The following is a 13,667-nucleotide window of genomic DNA, read 5'->3' as shown; positions in this document are numbered from 1 at the left end:
ACGACGAGAACCATGTATGTTCACGTCGTGACTTCGATCCTGGTCACCCCCTAGGCTTGCCGTGTGTCTTCTAGGCTCGAAAGGTGTGACACCAGTCAAATTTTGGTCAAAAATAAATTGATCAATAATCGTAATTGGGATGAACCAAGTGGTAGAGTTTGTAACAAGGTTTCCAAAAACATAAAGAACACGGAAATCCGAGTTATAACGAAGAAGTTATGACCAATCGAAGTCCGGTCCACTTAGAAGACCCCACCTGTCCGAAGCACGTGCCTCGCACCGGGTCCGAACTCGCACCGCCTTAGACTTCGGCCACGTGGACCTCGCTGCTGAACGACGCATGGCTGCTGACTCGTCCTCGCCTCGCCAGGTGGCTGCTGACTCACCTTCTCGGACCGCACCCTCGCACCCCTATATAAAGGGTGCGAGACTACTCGGCTAAGGAGCATTTTTCACCCCAAATTTCCCCAATTTTCACATTTTCACCCCCTCGACTTTCTCACGACCCCCAAGGCCCCGGTATCGTGTCTAAACCCCAAAGCAAGCCCCGGAGCCCCGGAATTCTCGAGAAGTTATCTTCTCTCCTGCCGAAACTCTGCCCGATTTGAGCCGGTTTCTCGTCAAATAAACTCTTTCCGGGAAACAAAACGCTGCCCGAATCACCGCTTATCAAAGTGAGTTCATACCCCTATAATTCACCTTTTCAATGGTTTTTAAATGCTTTTTAGGGGGGGGGGGGGAATACAAGTTTAACACAATATTAAATTGCGTTAATAACTATATATGATGATAATCACACAAAGATTTTCCGTATGCTTTTAAGAATTACCAAATACTTTCAAAATGACTTGAAGCCATGTTAAATCTTTAAAGTCATTTAAACTCCGTTAAATTCCTTGAAAAATGTTTTATAAGCTATTTCAAAGTATAAATGCCAAAATCATGTTTATATATGTATAAATTTATAAATAAGATTTGAAGGGCTTAGGACTAATGAATTATCTTATTTCCTTGTCCTTGCTTGGATGTGGAATTAAGGTTGTATTATTTATCCGAAGGTCGTTTCCTTCTTAATTATATATATATTATACATATATAAGTATAAAAGGTTACTCCTTTTGGTATCATCACCTTTGTATCAGGCTGAGCAAAGGTGTTCATCCATGAGAAATCATGCTAATCAGATAGAACGTATAAATTATAATAAGTATAATTTATGATTCAAAACTAAATATACAAGTATGATTCACGACTGTATACTTTCCAAGGAAATTACCAAAATTCATTCAACTATACCAAGATATGTATAATACCTTTAATATATAAACAGCATATTAAAGAAGTAAAGATACATCATCCTGGGTTTGCATTCGCAATGGTACTATACAGAGTACCAGAGTTAGCAAACACGAGGTAATAATACATAATACCGGGTTTGCATTAGCAATGGTACTATACAGAGTACCAGAGTTAGCAAACACGAGGTAATAACACATCATACCGGGTTTGCATTAACCAAGGGTACGATACAAAGTACCAGAGTTAGCATTCATAGGGTAATAATAATACATCGTAAATCTCGTTGAAACAATAAATTTGTGAGACCCTTCACGGTGTAATTATCTAAGTACGACCTTTTAAGTCCTGAACTATTAGGCATAATCTCTTGTAGGGAGAGCGTGAATTTGTGTATAGATCTATATGGGACTGACAATCCCCCACCTCTACTGTTCGCTATAGTTTGGCCGGCAGTCCTAGGGTGTCAAATATCATTCCATTCTGACGCTTGAAGAACGTCGCCGCAGGCATATCAGTCATATTAGTATGGTTAATAGAACTCACATGGATAAAACAAGGAGTGAATTACAAAGTAATATACTTCTCTTATAACAGTAAGAAAAGTTAATTACATCTCGACCAAGTGTACCTTCTGTAGTTTTTCACTTACAGTAAAAGCTACGTATCATGAAATCAGGTATTGTACTTCTGGTTTTGAACATTTAAAACCACAAGGCAGTATTATGGATAATACAATATTTTCCAGGATTAATACTAAGGTTTTTACTATAGAACATATATAACTATGAACACTTTTACAAATGAAACGGTTTATGGGATTAAACTACTTTTACAAATGAAACGGTTTAAGGGATTAAACCACTTATACAAAGGAAACGGTTTATGGGATTAAACGACCTATCAAATGAAACTTAGTCATTAAATCTTTGTAAACTAGTATAACATAAAAGACCTTTAGTGGTTAATTCTATAATTCGTTAGTTATTACATCATAGTTATACATAAGTAATATCCGATTAACAGTGAAATGTGTGACTTCCGCCTTACTTCCTGTTCCTTGTTTGGTTGTGGGCTTAGGGCAGATACACCCATTTGACTGTCCATTCGATATTGGGTTATTTATAATTAGTATAAAGTAAGTAATTACAGAGGGAAACTATTGAGGTTATCAATCTATCACCTCAGGAAATATAGGATTTCCTGGAGAAACCAGTGAACTTATCCAAAGAACTTAGAGTGTACTTAACATAACTAAAATACTTATGAACTCACCAGCTTAAATGCTGATCTACTCTTTCCAAATAACTTGTATTCTCAGGAATCCAGTAGACAGGTACACTCCCGAAGCTTTTGAGAAGACTACCTAGTACCGTACCACGACTCTTGTCTTCTACTGTACCTACTTTAGTGTTTGAATATGTAATGTTTGAACACTTATGTAAAACTTATACTTATTAATGCAATGGTTGTTTGTACTTTGATTACTATATTGCATGTGTTGTGATACTTACCTAAAGTCCTCCGCCCCCGAACGTTTCCGCCGTTCTGGTTTGGGGGTGCGACAGATTGGTATCAGAGCAGTGTTTATAGTGAACTCAGTATATCAGTCATAAAAGATATACAACTATAAACCCATTAGGATAAAAACACTCTGACCAAGAGTTATACTTTAAAAATATAACAATATTTTATAAAAGTATAAGTACATGCAGAGTATATATACTAGAATGAGTATCACAAGAAGAACAAAACAAAAGTATTTGGATGTTGGACATTGCAATTAAACCTAGACAGTGGCGTAATCATATCTGGGATCAATATAGCCTGATCAACTATATTCATCCGAGATATGACCAACATGTGTTTGGGGAGTGATTGTAGTGTTGCAACTGGTCTAAAACTTACCTAAGTAGCAGAAGAATTCTAGAACCAAACATATAGACTAAAATACTATGGGAGTATTTTAGGATGCTATAACAAGAAAACTGAAAACTTGTTAAGTTCTTGTATCTAGAAGTCCAAGAATCAAACTCATAACTAAAATAACATGGAGGTATGTTACATACCTTTGGGGAAATGTTAAAAAGATCTTTGCTGATAAGTCTATAATTACTAAGTGGATACGTTAAGGTTATATATAGCCGGGATTTTATAGACTTAGAATATGTGATTTTCACTCTACTTCCTTTTCCTTGTTTGGATGTGGTTTTAGAGTAGGATTACTTATTCAAAGGTCTATTTGATCTGGATTATATATAATCGGTACATATCATGTGATTATAGGAGGACCAGGAAGGATCACCTTCGTAAAAATTCAAACTTTCTCATAAATTCTTTAGACATTCCCATTCTCGTATAAACCCGTTAGATAAACATAGTTACTCCAGCAATCAATAGAAGAGTTAAGAAGGATCCAACAGAATTTCATTAGGAGAATCCCAAGAAAGAAACATATGAGAAGTAAATAAACTATAGAAATCATTTAGTGCCCTTATTCTATTGAGGACACCAATGAGAGATTCGCATGAACTTCCGAGATTCAAAACCTTCATTACGAAGTAATGGGGATCAGTGTCAGAATCGGAAGTAAGACAGCTCAGGAATTCAATATACCTACAGAAGAGAAGGACACCCTATAGATACCAGGAGGAAACAAATCATTACCACCCAGAATAGAACAGAGAACAAAAGAAAATCACGTGTGATTCATAAGAAGTGTTTGAGCACCTTTTCATCAAATAATAACTAGTAAATCGATTCAACCTAGTGAGTTAGTGATTTCATTACTCACATTAGGTTTTGAGTTTATCCTCTTTTCCGGTCACGGCTAATAACAATAAATCAGATCACGAAATCTTAATTGATAGTGATTACTTCTCAAATTCATAAGTCTATTTTATGTAGACACTGTTATGAATTATTTTCGAATATTTTCAAAAATTAGGAAACGATATCCACCAAACGAAGGTAACTTAGTTCGGATGATACTCGGTTCATAACCATTCTAGAAACTTATTTCTGTTCCTTACCAGGACTGCATCATAGGGATGCAGGTCGAATCATTAAGAACAATATACAAAACGAAAGATTAATACATATATACAAATGGTTAGAATACATCTAGAGACACGATAGTCGCTCACGAGCTCATTTTCTTATCATGTAACAGAATCATGCCTCTAAAGAAATGTAACCAACCCACCAGCGAAACATCAATCCTTCATATAGATGCGGCTACGTTTCAAGCTGCGGTCACAGCAGTTGTAACAGTTGTCATGGCACACCTTAATGCTAACAATGCAAATGTTAGTAGTAATGTTATCGGTAACCCCGATCGTGGTGATGGCCAAGTACAGCAACGAGCACCTACTTGTAAGCACACCTTGAACCTTAAGCCTAATATCTTGAAACGAAAGTTCGAGAACAAGGAAGGGAGTTGTTCAACTCAAGAACTTAACAGAGGGCAACGAACAGGGGCAGTCAATACCCCCGTCAGCCCTGTTATTCTAGCACCAACCAAGCCGTACTTAGGAAACCTCCCACACTGCAGCAAGTGCAACTACCATCATCATGGAGTTTGCCGAGAGCTGCATTGCAATAGATGCAACATGAAGGGGCATACCGCCCGCATCTGTAGAACTCCGGTCGAGTTCATCACTTCAACTACCGATGTTGGAACCATTCCCATATGTCACCTTTGTGGTGAAATAGGACATTACAAGAGGGACTGTCCAACAAAGAAGAACGACGGGGGAGCAGGAGGAATTTGATCCCAATACATAGGAAAACATCAAAGAACCCTGCTATATTTTGGTACGCTTCCAAACCCCGATAACTATCTATAATTATGATTACTCTTCGGTTCAAATTAAATCACAACAATTATATAAAATTTGAAACCCTAACAGGTAAGCTATGATGACTTAGTGTATACATAAGGATCATTTATAATTAAGATTTGTAGACTTAGAGTGAGTAATCTCGCCTCATTTCCTGTTCCTTGTTTGGTTATGGATTTAGGGCAGGGTTGCTTAGTCAAAGGTCTTACCAATCTTAATTATACATGACTTGTATACACCAAGCGGTTATAGGGACACCTAGTAAGGATAGTTTCATGAAAGTTCATAATTTCAAATTATCAGAACCCTCGTATTGGTAGTACCCGCCAATTTCGAATCAAAAGGGGTTCGTAGTGATAATAACAGAATAAAACCAGAAGCGCTGAGAACTTAGGTACATAGGATATCATCCTAGTAATCATTCGTCCCAGAACGACTTAATATCTATTTCGTCGAGAAAATTTCGACATCCTCATTCGACATGGTTTGGCCTGACCCTTACCATGTGAAAATTCTTATGCTGTATAAGAGAACTTTTTCCTTAATCAGCCGTAAGATGAAATTCTTCCAATCCATAACGCAAAACCCTTAGGTTGTCTCTCATTTCAAAACTTCAGAATTACCCATGCGAAGGATACCACGCCTTTCTAGCCTACTCACTAGACAGGAAACTTCAAACGAAAAGCACCGAAGTAGTCATAGAAGTCAGTAACTACCGAAGTACCTCAATAGATCTCATAGGAAAATCATTATACCGCAGGTCAAGTTCAAGAATAGAGACTAAGAACTCATTAAGTTAATCTATCGCTGCTAAGTGTATACACGAGAGTGGTATATAAGTTAGACTTAAAAAGATTAAGGATGTGTGATTCCGCCCTATCTCCTGTTCCTTGTTTGGTTGTGGACCTGGGGTAGAGTCACCCATCCAAACGTTTTGTGAAATCTAAATTATATACGACTTGTATACACGAGGTGATGATGGATGAGCCAAGTATGAGTCTGATCATGAACTTTGGAGCAAAATCCTGCATCATGTATTCTACCAGGTGGAATTCAACATGAGACCACGACAATGGGTCGAGCTACTAAATGACTACGAATTCGAAATTCGTTATCATCTCGACAAAGCCAATATAGTAGCTGACACCCTAAGTCGGAAAGAATACTCAGGTCGTAGAGCCAATCATTGACTATGATAACCCATTCAAATCTCTCCACACAAAGTAAGGAGGCTCAACAAGAAGCCTTGAAACCTGAAAATGTGGCAAGTAGAGAAGATAACTAGAACGTGTGAGTGCATGGTATTCCAATATCTGTTACCTCCGCTGAGATAATAGAATCATCTCCCAGTTCAGGCAGTCACTCAAAAATCTCTGGGAACCAGAGTAGTCATGAGCCTATGTGATCGACTATGGTAAAGAATGGGATACCCATTTACCAATTAGTCGAGTCCTTTATCATGCTAGCATTTAAGTTGCTCCATTCAAAACCTTATGTGGTCACAAGTGCAGATCTTATCTGCACTGGACTAAATTAGGTAATATGCAACTAGCTAGAGATCCAATTTCCACACAGCACCTTCGCTGATCTGGAATTCATCCGAGAAACTACCAAAAACAAAATACTAATCAGGAAGCGACATAAAGCTTCCAGAGTTAATCAGAGAAGCTTCGGCTTCGATAAAAGAAAACCCTTGGAATTCCAGGATTGATGACCTTGTCATATGAAGGTCTCACCCTGGAAGGACAAGATACGCTTGAGAAAGCGTAGAATACAAAATTTAAGGTACATAGGACCATTTGAGATTCTTACCAGAATCGGTCTTGTACTTTTAAACATAAACCACCACAAAAACTTCATAACATTCATCCCATCTTTCACATATCTAATCTAAAGAGGTGTCTATCCGATAAAACACTTGTTATTTCACTCAATGAAATCAAGTTAAATAAAAGTCTACACTCTGTAGAAGAACCAATAAAAACCATGGATAGAGAAATCTAAAGAACCAAGCAAAGTCTTATCCCGTTAGTGAAGGTTCGCTGGATTACAAACCGGGGACCTGAATTCACTTGGGAAAGGAAGATTAGACCTAGTCCATGAGTATCACTTTAGACTTAGTTTCGAGACGAAATTCCCTCTAACGGGGGGATAATGTGACACCAGTCAAATTTTGGTCAAAAATAAATTGATCAATAATCGTAATTGGGATAAACCAAGTGGTAGAGTTTGTAACAAGGTTTCCAAAAACATAAAGAACACTGAAATTCGAGTTATAACGAAGAAGTTATGACCAATCGAAAATCCGCGATAAAACCGACAAAACACTGTTCAGTGTAAAAAGTGAATTTTCGATAAAAGGCTATTTAGCCTTAACAATCTAAATGAAAGTTGTAGAATATGTTTAACCGAGAACGTTCATAAAAAGAACGTAAAAATCTGACTTCGTATGAGGAAGTTATGATTTTTCGAAGTTTCGGTTTAGCAGTAGACAACTAAAAGTTCGAAATATAAATCGATCGATATTTAGCCGACGCAACTTAAACGGGAATCAAAGGTCTCATTAAAAGTAGCACAACGGTAAAAAGACAGACAACAACGGACGTCGGATGAAGAAGTTATGAATTTTTAATGGATTTCCTGTCCCGGTCTGTTAAAAATAATAATATTAAAAATAAATTTAAAATCAGCCGACGAAGTCTAAACGAAAGTCATATAGTATAATTTTACCTACGCGTGTATATAAAGAACGCCAAAAACGGAGCTCGTATGCGAAAGTTATGATTTTCGCAAGTTTTTGGCACGAAAATCAAGAAAATCTTGATAACCGGGCAAATTCGCATGAGTCAGCTTCGGACACGTCACCTCGCATGCGAGGCCTCCACGTTTTCGCTTCTCATTGGACCGCAGCCTCGTGTGTCATCTCCTGATTGGTCCGAAGTCGTCACCCTCTTTCCCCATTGGACCGAAGTCTGGTCCAATTAGAAGACCCCACTTGTCCGAAGCACGTGCCTCGCACCGGGTCCGAACTCGCACCGCCTTAGACTTCGGCCACGTGGACCTCGCTGCTGACCGACGCGTGGCTGCTGACTCTTCCTCGCCTTGCCAGGTGGCTGCTGACTCACTTTCTCGGACCGCACCCTCGCACCCCTATATAAAGGGTGCGAGACTTCTCGGCTAAGGAGCATTTTTCACCCCAAATTTCCCCAATTTTCACATTTTCACCCCCTCGACGTACTCACGACCCCCCAAGGCCCCGGTATCGTGTCTAAAGCCCGAAGCAAGCCCCGTAGCCCCAAAATTCTCGAGAAGTTATCCTCTCTCCTGCCGAAACTCTGCCCAATTTGAGCCGGTTTCTCGTCAAATAAACTCTTTCCGGGAAACAAAACGCTGCCCGAATCACCGCTTATCAAAATGAGTTCATACCCCTATAATTTACCTTTTCAATGGTTTTTAAATGCTTTTTAGGGGGGAATACAAGTTTAACACAATATTAAATTGTGTTAATAACTGTATGTGATAATAATCACACAAAGATTTTCCGTATGCTTTTAAGAATTACCAAATACTTTCAAAATGACTTGAAGCCATGTTAAATCTTTAAAGTCATGTAAACTCCGTTAAATTCCTTGAAAAATGTTTTATAAGCTATTTCAAAGTATAAATGCCAAAATCATGTTTATATATGTATAAATTTATAAATAAGATTTGAAGGGCTTAGGACTAATGAATTATCTTATTTCCTTTTCCTTGTTTGGATGTGGAATTAAGGTTGTATTATTTGTCCGAAGGTCGTTTCCTTCTTAATTATATATATATATTATACATATATAAGTATAAAAGGATACTCCTTTTGGTATCATCACCTTTGTATCAGGCTGAGCAAAGGTGTTCATCCATGAGAAATCATGCTAATCAGATAGAACGTATAAATTATAATAGGTATAATTTATGATTCAAAACTAAATATACAAGTATGATTCACGACTGTATACTTTCCAAGGAAATTACCAAAATTCATTCAACTATACCAAGATATGTATAATACCTTTAATATACGAACAACATATTAAAGAAGTAAAGATACATCATTCCGGGTTTGCATTAGCAATGGTACTATATAGAGTACCAGAGTTAGCAAACACGAGGTAATAATACATAATACCGGGTTTGCATTAGCAATGGTACTATACAGAGTACCAGAGTTAGCAAACACGAGGTAATAATACATCATACCGGGTTTGCATTAACCAAGGGTATGATACAAAGTACCAGAGTTAGCATTCACAGGGTAATAATAATACATCGTAAATCTCGTTGAAACAATAAATTTGTAAGACCCTTCACGGTGTACTTATCTAAGTACGACCTTTTAAGTCCTAAACTATTAGGCAGAATCTCTTGTAGGGAGAGCGTGAATTTGTGTATAGATCTATATGGGACTGACAATCCCGCACCTCTACTGTTCGCTACAGTTTGGCCGGCAGGCCTAGGGTGTCAAATATCATTCCATTCTGACGCCTGAAGAACGTCGCCGCATGCATATCAGTCATATTAGTATGGTTAATAGAACTCACATGGATAAAACAACGAGTGAATTACTAAGTAATATACTTCTCTTATAACAGTAAGAAAAGTTAATTACATCCCGACCAAGTGTACCTTCTGTAGTTTTTCACTTACAGTAAAAGGTACGTATCATGAAATCAGGTATTGTACTTCTGGTTTTGAACATTTAAAACCACAAGGCAGTATTATGGATAATACAATATTTTCCAAAATTAATACTAAGGTTTTTTACTATAGAACATATATAACTAAGAACACTTTTACAAATGAAACGGTTTATGGGATTAAACCACTTTTACAAATGAAACGGTTTAGGGGATTAAACCACTTATACAAAGGAAACGGTTTGTGGGATTAAACCACCTATCAAATGAAACTTAGTCATTCAATCTTTGTAAACTAGTATAACATAAAAGACCTTTAGTGGTTAATTCTATAATTCGTTAGTTATTACATCATAGTTATACATAAGTAATATCCGATTAACAGTGAAATGTGTGACTTCCGCCTTACTTCCCGTTCCTTGTTTGGTTGTGGGCTTAGGGCAGATACACCCATTTGACTGTCCATTCGATATTGGGTTATTTATAATCAGTATAAAGTAAGTAATTATAGAGGGAAACTATTGAGGTTATCAATCTATCACCTCAGGAATATAGGATTTCCTGTAGAAACCAGTGAACTTATCTAAAGAACTTGGATTATACTTAACAGAACTAAAATACTTATGAACTCACCAGCTTAAATGTTGATCTACTCTTTCCAAATAACTTGTATTCTCAAGAATCCAGTAGGCAGGTACACTCCCGAAGCTTTTGAGAAGACTACCTAGTACCGTATCGCGACTCTTGTCTTCTACTGTACCTACTTTAGTGTTTGAATATGTAATGTTTGAACACTTATGTAAAACTTATACTTATTAATGCAATGGTTGTTTGTACTTTGATTACTATATTGCATGTGTTGTGATACTTACCTAAAGTCCTCCGCCCCCGAACGTTTCCGCCGTTCTGGTTTGGGGGTGCGACAAAAGGTGTCGTTCGACAAGTTCACGTCGTGAATTCTATGTTCACGTTGTGAACGCAGTCAGGTCTTGAAGTTTGTGCTCCGAACTTTAAAAATCCGTATCTTTCGCATACGAACTCAGTTTTTGATGTTATTTATATCCACGCGTAGGTGAGATTATGCTATACAACTTTCATTTAGACTCCGTCGGCTAATTTTGACTTCATTTTTAATGTTATATTTTTAATGGGCCGAGACAGGAAAAGTCCGTTAAAAATTCATAACTTCTTCATCCGATGTATGTTTTCGTCTGTCTTTTTACCGTTGTACTAATATTGACGAGGCCTTCGATTCTCGTTTAGGTTGTGTCGGCTAAAAATCACTCGATATTTATTTCGAGTTTTTAGCTGTCTACTGCTATTCCGAAACTTAGAAAAATCATAACTTCCTCATACGAAGTCAGATTTGGACGTTCTTTTTATGAAAATTTTCGGTTTAACGAATACTAGTACTTTCATTTAGATCACTAAAGCTAAAAAGTAGTTTATCGAAAATTCACTTTTTTACGCTAAATAGAGTTTGCCAGTTTTGTTGCGGATCTTCGATTGATCATAACTTCTTCGTTATAACTCGGATTTCGATGAGGTTTTCGCCTAAATGTTTCTAACGAAATTATATACAACTTTAAATAATAAAATTTTACTTATTTAAAATTTTATATTTTCGTTAAATTTCAATATTTGACATTAGATTGGAATCTCATAAGACTTCCAATATTTTCCGAGTCATTCTAAACATAGTTTTACTTCATTTCTAGTAAAAACTATATGTTAGAACTCAACGCTCAAATTCATATAATATTTCATTATATTTTTCACTTTTAAAATTACATAACACGATAACGGAACGTGTATGTTACATGTCGCATCGGTAGAGTGTTGGGTTTTAGGTACTATAACACTCCTATGGTGCACATACAACCCTAATAGCTTTGGATCTAAGTTTTCTCTAGTTATACATGCAACAAAAAGTATCCAAAGCATGAAACCTATAACTAGCATACAACTTAGATATCTTGCAACATAAAATCAAGTTAGAAGAATACCTCTTAGTGTAGCTTGTAGAAGTTGGCCTTTCAAGAGCTTAGCACCCCAAGTATGATGCCTCAAACAAGTCACAAACACCATGAACAAGTGGAGGATAATGAGAGAGAGGTCATGAAGCACTAAAATAGGCTAGGGTTCAACTAGGAATCATTAGACAAATTTTAGGTGCGTTAGGGGTTACATTTATAATGTGGAATTCCTAGGGTTTCAACTTGTAAACCCTAATTCACTTCCTTGGGCCTAGAATCCAATAATCCATATGATAAGCCCTTTGGACTAACTCTTAGTCCATTCTAATCAACATGGATCATTAGCCTAAACTATATGTAATACTGATTTACCTAATCAGTCCCCGTTAATTAATTAGTCTTTTTTTATCACTAAATTAATTCCAAACTAATTCTTGATCAATACTAATTAAATAATATGATTTCTAAATTAATATATTATATTTATAATATATTAATAAATCACAAATAACCTCTTACTCAAAATTCATCCTATCAAATTGTTCTGATGAAGGCAACCCGAAATGGACCATGCTACTATCGGGTCAAGTACATACCAATTATAGTTATGGGCTTAGACACCTAATCCAACAGTATCCCACTTGGATAAGTCTAATAACTATTAGTGCAAGTACGACTCCAAAATCTGATTAGCAATCATAGCTCTCAAAATCTGTTGTCGAACTCTGATCTAGTCAATGACGTGTCCATTAGATAAGGGATCATATATTCCTCCATTCTAGATATCGTATGAACTAATACATGGATTATAATCATTCTCTATGTTCACGTGTTGTTTCCCGATTTCCGATTTATGACGACTGACTAATTTAACAAATCAAATCAGTCCAGGCTTGGCCAAGCACTTAAGGTTGTCATCACTAAATCATCGAGGGGCCCACAGACATCGCTTTTATCCCTCATAGGGTAAAAGGAACGGATAAACTTCGACTCATATGCTTGCTCTATTTACTCTTCAAATCACACACAACGATAAGTTTTATAACACCAAGTTACTGGTGCGTTTACATATGTCAATGTGCAACCGACTTGTAAACTGAAACTCATATCTCTCCGTTTCAAGAATATAAGATATTATCGTCTCATGGTCACTCGTGATAAAATCCATGAAGTGACTCAAATGAGCGTGGGTTTAGTCCAATACTCAAATCTTATTATAGGAGTACTCATGAATACTGCAGCAAACTTGTGTTATGTATAAACACCTTTAGACAATCTACAGACCCATTCATGACAGTCTAGCTTCAATACCTACTTCCAAAGTATGATCGAATGTGGATAGTTTGAATAATCTTATTATACGGGAAGTCAAAACATGAAAAGTGAAACACAAGAATAATCGAACCCAATATGGTCTCAAAACTTTTGAATATAAATAAAACACCTTTTATTTAATCACCATATTGATTACACATTATTCATTGTATAATGTTTCGATTTATCAACTTTATACTTGAATTAAAACAATAGTTATCCCATGCTCCAAGCATGCACACTATGTTTATCTATGGTCCTTAATTTGTGAAATATATCAATCGAAAACATTTCAATGATGCTCATTTCACAATTCCAAATCATTATTGCAAGTGTAAGAATACCAAATTCTTGTCACTGCTAGAATGTGTTAGATTCTAAACTATCATGCAATATAACCTTTTGTAATGTCATGGTACTAAATTCACAGAGACTTTTCCAATGATATTACAAAGTATTCCTTTGGAGATTGTTACAAAACAATTCCATGTAAGCGAAGTCTCAATTTTAAAGTACATTCCTTTGAACATCCTTCTTGCACAAAAGTTTCTAAGTTTCACATAGAC

The sequence above is a fragment of the Lactuca virosa genome, chromosome 9 (genome assembly GCF_052849685.1).
Source record: "Lactuca virosa cultivar CGN04683 chromosome 9, Lactuca_virosa_CGN04683_v6, whole genome shotgun sequence".
In the NCBI taxonomy this organism is placed as follows: domain Eukaryota; kingdom Viridiplantae; phylum Streptophyta; class Magnoliopsida; order Asterales; family Asteraceae; genus Lactuca; species Lactuca virosa.
Note: the sequence above shows the minus strand (reverse complement) of the source record.